This window comes from Lolium perenne, chromosome 4 (genome assembly GCF_019359855.2).
Source record: "Lolium perenne isolate Kyuss_39 chromosome 4, Kyuss_2.0, whole genome shotgun sequence".
In the NCBI taxonomy this organism is placed as follows: Eukaryota; Viridiplantae; Streptophyta; class Magnoliopsida; order Poales; family Poaceae; genus Lolium; species Lolium perenne.
Window position 1 is genome coordinate 325,695,929 of NC_067247.2, and position 15,729 is coordinate 325,711,657.

A 15,729-nucleotide genomic window follows, 5' to 3' on the forward strand; every position below is an offset into this window, starting at 1 on the left:
GGACTTACAAAAATGGTTTATTCTCGGTAAATTCCATGTACAAAACCTTAATTGAACCCATTCAATCGGTATATAATAATAAACCAATTTGGATGATGAAGATGTCGTTAAAAACAAAGGTTTCTTGCATGGTATCTCCGTTGTGGTGTAATTCTTACTAAGGATAACCTTGCAAAACCCAATTGGCATGGTTGTACGACATGTGCTTTTTGTCAAGAAGAGGAGACTATAAAACATCTTTTCTTCCAGTGTCGGTTTGCTAGGTCTATATGTCCAATCATTCAGATAGGTTCTACCTTATACCCTTCTTGTGGCATTGCAAATATTTTTGGTAATTGATTAAATGGGGTGGATCATAGGTTTAAATTTTTTATTAGAGTGGGCGCGATTGCAGTTATATGGTAGCTATGGCTATGTAGAAACGACAAGGTTTTTTATGATAATTTTTTTCTCTTATGTAGGTTATATATTGATGTACGGCTATGCTCCGTTCATGGTCATCGCTTCAGCGTTTGGAGGACCGCGGCCTATTTACGGAGGTGTCTACACGGTTGGAGAACTCGGCCAATGAGTTTATTTCCTAACATGGGTGACTACATAGCCGTCGGATTGAGACTCCAATGATCTAGCGAGTGTTCGTTTTAGCTTTTTTGTTCTCTTGTTATGCAACTTGTACGTTGTTCAGTTATGGTTCGGAACGGCGGTGTGCATCCTACCTATGTAAAGGCCAGGTGTAATGCTTAAATTTTGTAAGTAATAAAGCGTCCTTGATCGAAAAATAATTGCACAACGTGTCCGTAAGAACTCAAAAAGATCAAACGGAATATTCGACCGCTGAACAAGAAAGTAAACTAAAGTGGCTAGCTTGGACACTGTCTCAAGTCGCTTGGGATGTGCATCATTGATTGTCGTAAATAGGTTAAGTAGAGTTTATTTTCTTCAACTGAGCGCGAGCGCATGTATGGTCGCCAACTTGCTGCTTAATTTTATAGCTGCACCGAAAAGTTATTCTCAGCATGAGGTTAGGGACTGCATGATCCTACTAGTAGTATAAGATATTATTACGAGTGAATTCCGGTTTTTACCCCCTACTATCTTAATTTTGACACGAAATACCTCATTTAACAAATTTCATCCTAATTACCCCATTTAGAATTTTCTTCGCCAAATTTTACCCTCTTTAAAGAATTACAACGTTTTGACAGGTCGGTCCGCGCCATCTGGTCCATGTGGCATGACATGTATGTAGTTTTTGACCTACTGGTTTTTTTTCCACAACTAAACCTGGTTTTATTACTATGAACTTCCCGAGGAAAAAAATCCAACACCAGCCCGCATCTCTAGCTAATGTAGTTCAAAACTTTATTTTCTGGTTGATGTTGATGGTGAATTGTTTTCATATCATCCCTTTGAAGGATCATCTTTCCTAGATTCTCTATTTTCAGAAATTACATACAGAGGAATATCTAACAGATAGCATCTACACTAGTCTACTACACCGAGTCACCATAGTTTCTTGTAGAAATGCATAGCAACAGTAACAGTGAGAGCACCTGCAATTAGAATCTTTTCGAACATTTGCATGCTTTAGCACCAGATGCAACACCCGTGACCTCAGTCGCTTGGGCACCCGCCCGAAGCTGCCGCCTCTGCATGAGCACCGGCCGCTGCCGCTTGAGCATTGGACGCTGTTGTGGGTATACTTTATGGGTATATCAACGGCATGGCCTAGATCCGGCAAGCCCGGGTGGCCCATAGTTGGTGGTGAGGCATGTGGCCCATCGGGCGGCCCAGTTGCTGTTGATCGTGAAGGATGAAGTCCAGCCCAGGAACGAGGAGCCGGATCTCAACCGACCAACGAAGGAGGCCGGATCCGTGACAGCCCATGAAGTATCCGGATCCAGCACGTATTTGGAGGAAGGCGGATCCTTGACGTACACGGCAAGACATTGTACCGTAGTTAGGCAACTTGTATTCCGTCTGGGACTCTCCATGTAAACCCTAGATCTGTGCGCCTTTATAAGCCGGATCCTGGGAGCCCTAGAGGCACAACCACAACTCATTGTAACAACGCGAAAGCACCCAGATAATTCCAGACAAGCAGCAGTAGGCCCTGTCATCGTGCAGGTGTTCCGAAGCTGGGTAAATCGCGTACCACCGTCCCGTGTGCACTCCGCCCTATGGCCCCTACTTCTTCTCCCCCTTGTCAGGATCCCTCCTCCGAGGTACCGTCGATTAGGCAACGACAGTTGGCGCCCACCGTGGGGCCTGTGGCGTCTGGAGGCCGGAACCGGGAGGGTTCCGCCATGGGAAGCTTCGACGACACAATCGCTGTGGGGCGTGTCCTTTACGCCGGAAATCTGCCGATCGTCCCTCCGGATGAGTGTTGGATTCCGGCTAAAACCGACCCCGTCAAGCTCTCCATCGTCCCAATTGGCGGCATACACATCTTCATCGGGGAAACCGTCGATTCCGACGGAAACCCACTGGTAAGGTGACGCCGACGCGACCGCCGCCGAAAGGTGACGCAGTCGCGAAGATCCGATCTGAGTCGCAGGAACTTCTTAAGAAGGATTCCGCCTTAGATCTGAAAAAATCAAATCCCACCCAATCCGCCCCTGAGCAGGAAATAACGGTGGAAGACCAATGCAGATCCGCCTGGGTCTCCCAGGTGTTAGAGAAGCAAAGGTGTCACTTCGTGCACTTCATAGCCCATACCGCCGGAGCCGCCCCTCAAGAAATCGGAGCTGGCCCCGTGCAGGATGAGGCGCCGGAAAACGCTGTCGCTCCGGATCAGCAGGAGGCTGTCGGAGAAAACGACGCTCCGGGTCCAGAGGGTGCCGGAAACACTGAGGAATCAATCCTTGGCAACCTAAGCCCAATGTCCGGGGATTCCATGGACACCGAAGAGTTCGATCGGAAGGTAAAGGAATACGGATACGGTGAACGGCCCGACGTCGAGTCCGCCCAGCCCATGCAGGTTCTCGCAACCGTGGCACAGCCGGATCAGCAGGAACCCGAGGACGAAGACACCGCCTTCGATCCGGGACCGTCCAATATAGGATCTCCGCTGGATCGGGGACTACCGTACGAGGATGTCCTGTCCAAGGAAGAAATAGTTGCACAAGCACGCATGGATTTGGTCGCAAAGTCAGACGTCCTCAACAAGCCAATAACGCCTGGCGACGCCGCAGATCCGGAGGCTTTAGAGGCCACCAGAAAGGAGATGCTGGCCACAACCAAGAAGTTTGCCAATACCGCAGCTGCTATATTGGATGAGAGGGAAGAAGCTGCGCACCTCATGGACCGTTTCAAAAGACAGGATCGCGAAATCACCGCAACACTCGAGCAAGTCAAGAGCATGAGAAAAGAATGGGAGGTGAAAATGACCTACGCACAGGCGGAGGCTGATAGAATCGTCAGAGAAGCAATCCCTCCCCGGAGGATCAACTTCGCAACCCCTGTCGAGCAGCAGCCGCTCGCAACTCCAAAGGATAACATGCAGAAAGCGGCGGAAATCTTGAACAAAAAGGACGAAGAAATTGATATCGATTACGTCCGCAAGCTCGTTGCTTCGGCAATGCAGCAGCAGAGTAAGGCCGATACTTCGCGCAAGTTGGAATCCAATCCGGATCATTGTGTATCCACCGCGCAGAAGGACGCCCGTATCAATCGCCACCCTGATGATGAATCGCGCACCGGATCCACGGAGCGCAGAAGAAAAGCAAGGGAGCACCCGAACCCAATCCCGGTACCATCGAAGACGCCTCCGTCAGACCCAAAGAAGGGAAAGGATGCAATGTACACTGGTAGGAACAAGTACCGGGATCCGTCACCTCCGCCTAACGGGTACCCGCGTCCCCCGCCACCTCGCCGCCGCAGTCCAGCCGGAAACACCAGGCCCCATGGGGCTGGTGGAATTAACATCCGCGACAATATGCCGCCACCAAGGACCAGGGCGCGCACGCCGGAACCACGTCGGAACCAGAACAACGATCATGAGCCCGAGCCCAGAAGGGGCCGGAACAATGATCGCGAGCAGGAGCCCAGGAGGAACCGGAACGCGGAACGTGAGCCAGAGCCTCGTAGGAGCCGGAATGACGGAGGAAACTATCACCAAGGTGAAGGTAGCCACCGAAGTCGGAGCGAGCCTCGGGAAGACCGCCGGGATTCAGACGGCGGAAGCAAAAAATCTTACAGGCCCCCTCGCAGGTCCCCTTCACCGCCACCCAGCGGCGGAGGCGGAGGCGGAGGCGGTGGCCGAAGATCCCGCTCCCGCTCAAAAACCCCAGGCGGCGGTCCACGCGACGCCCGAGAACGCCTCAATGAGTACAGATCTGACTACATTGGCCCAAAGTGCTTCGGCAGGATGATCCGAGAGGAACCAATGCCAAGGATGAACCTCAAGCTACCCGGAAACCTAAAGACATATGATGGTACCGAAAGGCCGGACACCTAGGTTGAGGATTACTACAATGCTGTAACCTTCGCCGGAGGAACCCCTAATATCGCATGCCGCATGCTTCAGTTGTACCTTGTAGGTCCAGCCCGGATCTGGCTCAGCGACCTCGAAAGGAACTCCATCTTTTGCTGGTTCGACCTGAAGAATGCCTTCGAAAAGCACTTCAGGGGCACCTACAAAAGACCAGCCACGATAAGCGACTTACAGGCATGTATCCAGAAGAAGGGAGAAACATCAAGAAACTTCCTCACCCGATGGCTAGCATGCAGGAACGAGTGTGAGAACGTCGATCACACCACGGCTATGCACGCCTTTATAGGAGGATTGCAGCGAGGAGGGTTGCTGCGGCACAAGCTCACATGCTTAGCTAACGCAAATAAACTGACCCTGGATGATATGATATCCATTGCCAGTGATCATACTGCCGCCGATGACGACGCTGGCGGAGATCTAGCAGCCACAACAATCCCCCTGCACCAGCAGAAAAAGAACCGTGTCAACGGTAACAGTAGCGGCGGCAAGCGAAAAAATCCCCCTGATGACCAGAAGAGTGGCGGATCCGAGATGGTCGCCATGACGTTCCAACGTGCACATTTGACAGGGAGGATCACCCTGCCGTCAAGGAGGCGGAAGAGGACGCGGCCGCGGAGGCGGAGCCGGCAGGGGCCAGCAGCGTGACGAAGTCACCGCAGCCGGAACCCGCGCTCCCCAAACCTATGAAGAGTACAGAGACATGCCCTGCCTGGCCCGCCTGGATCCGGCTACAGGGAAGTCCACTCACACCAATCGCAACTGCAAGTGGGTCAACGATCTAAAATCTGACCCGGAAGCAGGTTACAAGCGAGCCCGGAAGCACCGCCCACGCGGCAAAGGAGGCAAGGGCAAGAACAAGGACAAAGAGGAAGACAGTTCCGAGGCGATGGATGAGGATGACAACTCGCCGGACCCCAAGGCAGGGCCCGCAGGTAAATCCAACCCATTCGAGAAAAAGAGCGTGGGGGCTTACCACACTTTCCTCGGAACCCCAACAGTCCGCGCTACCAAGTCAGCTACCCGGATCCTGAACGCCACAGTTCCGGCTGTGCCGCAGTATGTCAGGTGGTCGGAAGTCCCATGCACATTTGACAGGGAGGATCACCCTGCCGTCGTGCCAAAAGAATGCTACGCCTTGGTTGTAAGTCCCCGCATAGACGGGTATGACTTCTCCAAGTGCCTCATGGATGGTGGAGCCAGCTTGAACATCATGTACCTGGAGACTCTAGAGCGGATGAACCTCACCAAGGAACAGCTCAAACACAGCAACACTGAGTTTCATGGCGTGGTTCCGGGTAAGAAGGCGAATTCCCTCGGCAGCATCACACTTCCCGTGGCCTTCGGCGATGCTCACAATTTCCGCGAAGAAAAGATCACGTTTGAAGTTGTGCCCTTCAAGAGCTCCTACCACGTCATCTTCGGCAGGCCCACCTACCACAAGTTCCACGCGAGAGCGTGCTACACCTACAACAAACTCAAGATTCCAGGTCCTAAGGGTATGATTACCGTATCCGGAGACTACAAAAAGGCTCATGAGTGCGAGTTAGGCGAAGCCGCCTTCGCAGAGTCTGTGATATCTGGAGAGGAGCTGAAAGGCTACAGAGCCGCGGTGGATCCGACTGAGATGCAGACCACCAAGAAGTAGATCTCCGAACAGAAAACCTCCTTCAAGGCCGCGATAGAAACCAAGAAGCACGACCTCATCAAAGGCGACCCTTCCAAGCAGGTTTCAGTCGGAGCCAACATGGACCCCAAATAGGAAGACGCGCTCGTCGAGTTCCTCCGCGCTAACATGGATATCTTCGCATGGCAACCTTCTGACATGTCCGGAGTACCTAGGGAACTCGCCGAGCACTACCTCAACATAAATCCGGGGGCTAAACCGGTGAAGCAAGCTATGCGACGCTTTGGAGATAAGAAGCGCCGCGCCATAGGAATGGAACTAGCTAAGTTACTAGAGGCAGGTTTTGTAATAGAAGTTATCCACACCGATTGGGTCGCAAATCCCGTCCTTGTACCCAAAAAGAACACTGAAATACTAAGAATGTGCATCGATTACTCCGGCTTGAACAAGCATTGCCCGAAGGATCCGTTCCCCTTGCCGCGCATTGACCAAGTCATTGATTCGACGGCAGGGGCGGAACTTCTGTGTTTTCTTGATGCTTATTCCGGGTATCATCAGATCCGGATGAAGGAATCCGACCAAAAGGCAACTTCATTCATTACCCCGTTTGGTACTTACTGCTATGTTACTATGCCTTTTGGTTTGAAAAACGCAGGTGCCACCTACCAACGTACGATGTAGCGGTGCCTGAAGGATCAAATCGGCCGGAACGTGCACGCTTACGTCGACGGCATCGCGGTCATGACCCGGAAAGGATCCGACTTGATCAGCGACCTCACAGAAACCTTCGACAACCTCCGCAGGTACAAGATGATGTTGAATCCGCTAAAGTGCGTCTTTGGCGTGCCAGCCGGAAAACTCCTTGGCTTCATAGTCTCTCACAGAGGCATTGAGGTTAACCCGAAAAAAATCAAGGCAATCCTGTGTATCAAACGGCCAACTTGTCTTAAAGATGTGCAACGACTAACTGGTTGCGTCGCAGCAATCAGTAGGTTTGTTAGCCGTCTTGGCGAGAAGGCGCTACCTTTGTACAAGCTGCTGAAGAAAACAGACAAATTGCGTGGGGACGACGCAGCCGACGCAGCTCTTCGGGGGTTGAAGGAAATACTCACCTCCCCACCTATCTTGGCAGCCCCAGCAGAGTCAGAGCCAATGCTCCTTTATCTGGCAGCTACCAACAAAGTGATCAGCCTCGTCATCGTGGTGGAGCGAAAGGAAGAAGGCCATGAATACGACGTCCAAAGACCTGTCTATTACATTAGCGAGGTACTGACGGAGTCAAAGCAAAGATACCCTCACTTTCAGAAGCTAGCTTATGGAGTGTTCCTAGGCAGCCGGAAGCTGAGACATTACTTTCAAGAGCACCCGATGTGATCGTGAGCAAGGCTCCGCTGTCAACAATTCTCAACAACGCTGACGCAACAGGACGTACGGCTAAATGGGGCATCGAATTATCCGCCTTCGACATCGCTTACAAGCCTAGGACTGCGGTTAAATCCCAAGTCTTGGCAGATTTCGTCGCAGATTGGACAGAAGCCCCGGATGCAAGTCTAGAGCCAGAACCAGAAACATGGGTCATGCACTTCGATGGATCCAAGCAGCATCAAGGCTCAGGAGCCGGAGTCACCCTGAAGTCCCCTACCGGAGAAGAACTGCAGTATGTTCTGCAGATCCACTTTGAAGCTACAAACAACATGGCGGAATACGAGGCTCTACTACACGGTCTGCGCATCGCCAAGGAAATCGGGATCAAGCACATTATATGCTGTGGAGATTCCGACCTGGTGGCACAACAAGTAGCCGGAACCTGGAATGCCAGAAACTCCGTCATGGCGGCCTACAGAGACGAAGTTGATGAGATTGCCAAGTGCTTCCTCGGATACGAAGTCAAGTACGTCAGGAGAGATGATAACACAGCGGCAGACATGCTATCCAAGCTCGGATCCGGCAGGAAGAAAATTCCGCCTGGTATTTTCCTGGAGCACCTAAGGATACCCTCAGTTAAGGGAGCTAACCCGGAAAACCCAGAGGTGGCAGTATCTCCGGCAAAGGAAGTGATGGTTATCATTCCGGCTTGGACCCAGCCTTTCCTGGACTACCTCATCGATCAGAAGTTGCCAGAGGACGAGGTCCTTGCGCGACAGATCATCAGACGAGCAAGATCCTACACAATTGTTGATGGACAGCTCTACAAACGAAGTGCAACAGGGGTATTTCTCAAATGCGTCTCCAATCAAGATGGCATTGCAATCCTCAGAGAAATCCATGCAGGGGACTACGGGCATCATGCCGCCCCCAGGTCACTCGTTGCAAAAGCTTTTCGGCTAGGTTTTTACTGGCTCACAGCTAAAGAAGATGCTGACAAAATAGTCAAGACCTGCCGAGGTTGTCAGTACTACGCTACTCAACCAAACGCTCCAGCCCAAGAGCTGAAGACCATACCTATCACCTGGCCATTTGCGGTTTGGGGGCTCGATATGGTTGGTAAGTTAAAAAGATCATCTCCTGGCGGTTTTGAATACCTTCTGGTCGTTGTTGACAAATTCAGCAAGTGGATCGAGGCAAAGCCAGTGAGGAAAGCCGATGGTGCTACGGCACTAAAATTTGTCTGCAGCCTCGTGATGAGATTCGGCATCCCACACAGCATAATCACAGATAATGGCACAAACTTCGCTCAAGGAGAGTTGAGGGATTATTGTGAGACAGTAGGGATTCGATTGGACCTTGCATCTGTGGCTCACCCACAATCCAACGGTCAGGTTGAAAGGGCTAACGGCCTAATATTACCAGGAATTAAACCACGCCTTGAAGAACCGCTGCGACGAGCAGCTGGACACGCTCGTTATGGACGGACGCTGATGACGCGTAAAGCACACGCTCGTTGGGAACCCCAAGTGGAAGGTGTGATGCGTACAACAGCAAGTTTCCCTCAGTAAGAAACCAAGGTTTATCGAACCAGTAGGAGTCAAGAAGCACGTTGAAGGTTGATGGCGGCGAGATGTAGTGCGGCGCAACACCAGGGATTCCGGCGCCAACGTGGAACCTGCACAACACAACCAAAGTACTTTGCCCCAACGAAACAGTGAGGTTGTCAATCTCACCGGCTTGCTGTAACAAAGGATTAACCGTATTGTGTGGAAGATGATTGTTTGCAGAAAACAGTAGAACAGTATTGCAGTAGATTGTATTTCGGTAAAGAGAATTGGACCGGGGTCCACAGTTCACTAGAGGTGTCTCTCCCATAAGATAAACAGCATGTTGGGTGAACAAATTACAGTTGGGCAATTGACAAATAAAGAGAGCATGACCATGCACATACATATCATGATGAGTATAGTGAGATTTAATTGGGCATTACGACAAAGTACATAGACCGCCATCCAGCATGCATCTATGCCTAAAAAGTCCACCTTCAGGTTATCATCCGAACCCCTTCCAGTATTAAGTTGCTAACAACAGACAATTGCATTAAGTATGGTGCGTAATGTAATCAACAACTACATCCTTAGACATAGCATCAATGTTTTATCCCTAGTGGCAACAGCACATCCGTAACCTTAGTGGTTCTTGTCACTCCTCCAGATTCACGGAGACATGAACCCACTATCGAGCATAAATACTCCCTCTTGGAGTTACTAGCATCAACTTGGCCAGAGCATCTACTAATAACGGAGAGCATGCAAGATCATAAACAACACATAGATATAACTTTGATAATCAACATAACAAGTATTCTCTATTCATCGGATCCCAACAAACGCAACATATAGAATTACAGATAGATGATCTTGATCATGTTAGGCAGCTCACAAGATCCGATAATGATAGCACAATGGGGAGAAGACAACCATCTAGCTACTGCTATGGACCCATAGTCAAGGGGTAGACTACTCACACATCACTCCGGAGGCGACCATGGCGGCGTAGAGTCCTCCGGGAGATGAATCCCCTCTCCGGCAGGGTGCCGGAGGCGATCTCCTGGATCCCCCGAGATGGGATCGGCGGTGGCGGCGTCTCAGTAAGGTTTTCCGTATCGTGGCTCTCGGTACTGGGGGTTTCGTCACGGAGGCTTTAAGTAGGCGGAAGGGCAAGTCGGAGGGGGCACAGGGGGCCCCACACCATAGGTCGGCGCGGCCGGGGGTGGGCCGCGCCGCCCTAGGGTTTGGCCACCCCGTGGCCCCACTTCGTTTCGTCTTCGGACTTCTGGAAGCTTCGTGGAAAAATAGGCCCCTGGGCGTTGATTTCGTCCAATTCCGAGAATATTTCGTTACTAGGATTTCTGAAACCAAAAACAGCAGAAAACAGCAACTGGCACTTCGGCATGTTGTTAATAGGTTAGTTCCAGAAAATGCACGAATATGTCATAAAGTGTGCATAAAACATGTAGATAACATCAATAATGTGGCATGGAACATAAGAAATTATCGATATGTTGGAGACGTATCAGCATCCCCAAGCTTAGTTCTGCTCGTCCCGAGCAGGTAAAACGATAACACAGATAATTTCTGGAGTGACATGCCATCATAATCTTGATCATACTATTTGTAAAGCATATGTAGTGAATGCGGCGATCAAAACAATGTATATGACATGAGTAAACAAGTGAATCATAAAGCAAAGACTTTTCATGAATAGCACTTCAAGACAAGCATCAATAAGTCTTGCATAAGAGTTAACTCATAAAGCAATAATTCAAAGTAAAAGCATTGAAGCAACACAAAAGAAGATTAAGTTTCAGCGGTTGCTTTCAACTTGTAACATGTATATCTCATGGATATTGTCAACATAGAGTAATATAATAAGTGCAATAAGCAAGTATGTAGGAATCAATGCACAGTTCACACAAGTGTTTGCTTCTTGAGGTGGAGAGAAATAGGTGAACTGACTCAACATTGAAAGTAAAAGAATTGTCCTCCATAGAGGAAAAGCATCGATTGCTATATTTGTGCTAGAGCTTTGATTTTGAAAACATGAAACAATTTTGTCAACGGTAGTAATAAAGCATATGTATCATGTAAATTATATCTTACAAGTTGCAAGCCTCATGCATAGTATACTAATAGTGCCCGCACCTTGTCCTAATTAGCTTGGACTACCGGATCATCACAATGCACATGTTTTAACCAAGTGTCACAAAGGGGTACCTCTATGCCGCCTGTACAAAGGTCTAAGGAGAAAGCTCGCATTGGATTTCTCGCTATTGATTATTCTTCAACTTAGACATCCATACCGGGACAACATAGACAACAGATAATGGACTCCTCTTTTATGCATAAGCATGTAACAACAATTAATAATTTTCTCATTTGAGATTGAGGATATATGTCCAAAACTGAAACTTCCACCATGGATCATGGCTTTAGTTAGCGGCCCAATGTTCTTCTCTAACAATATGCATGCTTAACCATAAGGTGGTAGATCTCTCTTACTTCAGACAAGACGGACATGCATAGCAACTCACATGAAATTCAACAAAGAGTAGTTGATGGCGTCCCCAGTGAACATGGTTATCGCACAACAAGCAACTTAATAAGAAATAAAGTGCATAATTACATATTCAATACCACAATAGTTTTTAGGGATTTCTATTTTCGTGCCCTCGGTTCCTTAGTTGTGCTCAGTTTTCCCCAGCTCCTTAGTTTTTCCTCAGTTTTACCCAAGCGTTTGTCTGAAACCATCACACGTGATGTAACGCCCGGTTGCCCGACGGTTGACCGTTATCTTCTGACTAGTGGGGCCACGTAGAGCCTGCAAAGACACGTTAGACCATCCATCTTTGTTTGACCGTAAGCATCGCTGTATCCCTGACCAAAACGCGAACGAGTGGGGCTTCGCTATATCAAATGACAAGTGGGGCCATGGCGCTGATACAAGGGGCAATACACGGGTAGGATTAGATTTTTAAACGGAGCTCTACAGCGATGGCACGGAGGAGGTGGCCTGCGGAGTGCCGAGATGAGATCGACGTCCACAAAGAACTGCATGAGGCGAGACCAGACGCATTAGATAGATATGAACTAGACGCGTTTAACCATGCAAAGAAGAGAAGAAATGGTCAACGACATCGACGACTACCTCAAAACTTTGACTGACCGTGTCCGACACGAACGCGAGCAATGTAGAGAAAACTAGTGTCTCTCCTTTCTGGCGTGTATAGATGGGTGCTAGAAGAGTGTGGTGGCGAAGGGAAAGACCTCGCGGTGGTCTGTGGCGTCCAACATAGCGGGGCGGCGTGGCCGTGCCCACATCGGCGTGGATGCATGTTCGGCATTGGCATCAGCATATACGTTCGGCATTGGCCTCGGTGGTATCTACGGTGTGTCGGTGATCGAATGAGGACGGGATTGAGGGTGCATCCCGACGGTGACCTAACGGTGGCGTCGAGCATAGCCGTTCGACCATGCCGATATCGGCATCGGCAAAGTTTGGAGGCTGTGGTGCTCGAATCAAGGAGGGATTTGTTTCTTGTACGCCAAAAGTGATTTGAAACAAGTTTCGTGTTGAAGGTTAGGTAACGAAAGTTTGTAAGTAAGCCCAAAATTATACTAGCGCCATGGTGAGGTTCTTTTTGATAGAGCTATACGGTTGGGCAAACTTTTTTGACACTTTTTAGATAGGGTTCCTTGTTGTTACACGTATGGCATCATGTATGGCAAATTTGGGATCATTTGGAGATGTTCGAAAAAATCACTTTGCTTAAACGCATGCCGTTTCGTCTCACTTTGAAACCAGCTTTTCTAACAAGGTGATTTATTCTACCTCCTCTAAATGACCTCAAATTTCATACAGCTGATCTTCTATACATAGATAGATAGATTGTTTCGTTTTTATATTTTTTGAACTTTTTATTTCCCTTTATAATATCCAATTGATTTTCAGGTCAAAACCTCGAAAAACAGCATCATGTATGGCATCATTTTCGCCATAAATTTCAAATTTTGTGAAACTTTCCCTTTTAGATATTCCTTGTTGTTATAGATATGGCATAATGTATGCCAAATTTGGTTAGGTCTCACTGAAACCAGCTTTTGTAACAAGTTAGGTTTTTTCGACCTTCTCAAAAGGGATTTTTTTCTACCTTCTCTAAATGACCTCAAAAATCATACAGACGATCTTCTATACAAAGATAGGTAGATTGTTTCGTTTTTACATTTTTTGAACTTTTATTTCCCTTTATAATACCCATTTGTTTTCAGATCAAAACCTCGAAAGTTAACATAACTAGATGGTGAACCCTTCCAAACTTCAAATACAGAGATAGATAGATTGGTTCGTTTATCATTTTTACCGTGAATAGTAATGGCTACAAGAAATCGGTGATGGTCTATCATTTTTTGCGTGAAAAGTAATGGCTACAACAAATCGGTGATGGTTTATCATTTGGGATTTTCGTGAAAAATAATGGCTACAACAAATCGGTGACGGTTTATCAATTTTTGCGTGAAAATTTATGGCTACAACAAATCGGTGATGGTTTATCATTTTTTGCGTGAAAAGTAATGCCTAAAAGAGTTTATAATTTTTAGCGCGTGAAAATAAATACAGAAAACCGCCATTTAGCAAACTTAGAGAGTGGAAGGTAACCGCCGACAGAGAGAGGGAGGGGTTATCCTGCCCGTTAGATCATACGATCAACGGTCGGCGGGCACGATCCGCGTGACATGGGCTAGACCAATCAGGGCAATGTTGCACGTGTGAGAGAATTTGTGGAGGGAGAGGGCAAAACTGAGTAGTATCAAGAAACCAAGGGCACCTATGTAATAAACAGACTAAGGGATTCAAATATGAGATTTAAAAAATGAAAAATGCGTGTTTTGTAGAATAAAACCCATCTTGGCCTATCTCAAACTATTTGCAATACAAATATACATGAGTGTGAGAATTGTGGCCTCATTTAGACAAAGTATGATTTTGGGAAAGCTGTTTTGGGACGGGCTTATTGTGGAAAACCATGCAACTTCATAGCTACTTGGTTCTTTAAGAAGGCCTTTGAGAAGTGGCAATTTGTGGTAAAACTTGATTTATCTATGACTTATCTATGTTTTGAGAACTGACAATTTGTGGTAAAGACTCCATGAGTATGTGCCACTATTTTTCGGAATTTTTTGCACATTAAATGACTCATTTAACTAGTTAATCCCATTTGTTGACTGTCTGTTGACCAGCTACTTGAGGGTAAAACTGAGCATATTGCACTAGCCAGTACTAGCACTCAAGGGGAAAAGCGAGCACACAAAAAATGCTAGTATAATGCTCGAGGTTATAACTGAGTATATCTAAATTTTCAGGGTTAGACTCGAGGACGCGTGTTGCGGTGCAGAAATGAAAGACGTGCAATATTTGACGCGTAGACGCCGGTCGCGGTGCAGAAGTCGAAGACGTGCAATCGTGGACGCGTGGCGCATTGCAGAAGTCCAAGACGTGCGAGACGTGCAGCGGTGGACGCGTAGGACGCGGGTCGCTCTCACCACAACTAGCCTTTAGACACGCCTCCTCCCACTATCTCTCGTCACTCTCACTCGCCTACGCAACGCCGCCTCTCTCACGTCCCATCATCTTCTCCAAAGCAAAAAACCCTCTCCCTCTCCCTCTCCTCTGCCGGCGAGATGGACAAGGAGAATGCCAATCCCATCGTCCACGGCGCCGTCGGCTCCAAGCGCGACGCCTCCTCTTCGACGCCGTCCCCTCAACGGACGTCGCCGCCGTCCCCTCAACGGACGTCGCCGCCGCCTCCGCCGGTGCATCGGAGAGGCTGCTGCCGCCGGTCGCGGTCAGATCCCACCGGGATGGGACCCCTACGAGCCGGTGCCGTACGTCCCGCCCCCGAACCGCTACGACACCTCCATAGAGGACCCATGGAACGAGGTAATAACTACGGTTTGCTTCCTTTTTTGTTCCCCATTCCTTTTTGAACCCTATTTGTGCTGGTGTAGATGGATCTGTGGATGGATGAGTATTGGGCTAATATTTGCGCCGATTTTATTCCATTTTGCTTTGATCCCTCCTTGATTTCGTTCAAGATTTGGGTTTCGGCCGTTCGGTTAATTTATGCAAGTAATAATGGGATCTCAATCAGTTAATTTATGCAAGTAATCATAGGATCTCAATCAGTTATTTTATGCACGAATCAAAAGATATCAACCGTTTAATTTTGCAAATAATCTGGAATGTGTTCAAGTTCAGATCTGGAATCTGTTTCTTTGCCTATGATGAATCGGTGGGCACAGATTTTTACAGGGAGGGTTCAGCGAACCATTTCTGTGTACAAATCTGTTGTGCATGAGCTTTGGTTCGCTTACACCATCCCTGTAGACATATAATCGTGTCCACTCTAACTGAGGCTGCCTCTGTTTTTCCTAACTTTGTTATCATGCACGTTTGCAACTCATTCACTAATAAATTCCCGTTTGATATGGATCAGCTGTCTGGCAGCGACGTCGGCAGCGACGACGAGCACCATGACGTCAAGACTCGCCAAAGCTGCGGAGGCTGCAGGTCGGCCAAGATGTCTCCTACCTCGACGTCGCCAAGGGTGTCTACAGGTGCCCCTTCTGCACTAGGAGGCTCGGCGGCACTAACTTCAACTGCGTCCTCACGCATGCCGAGAACA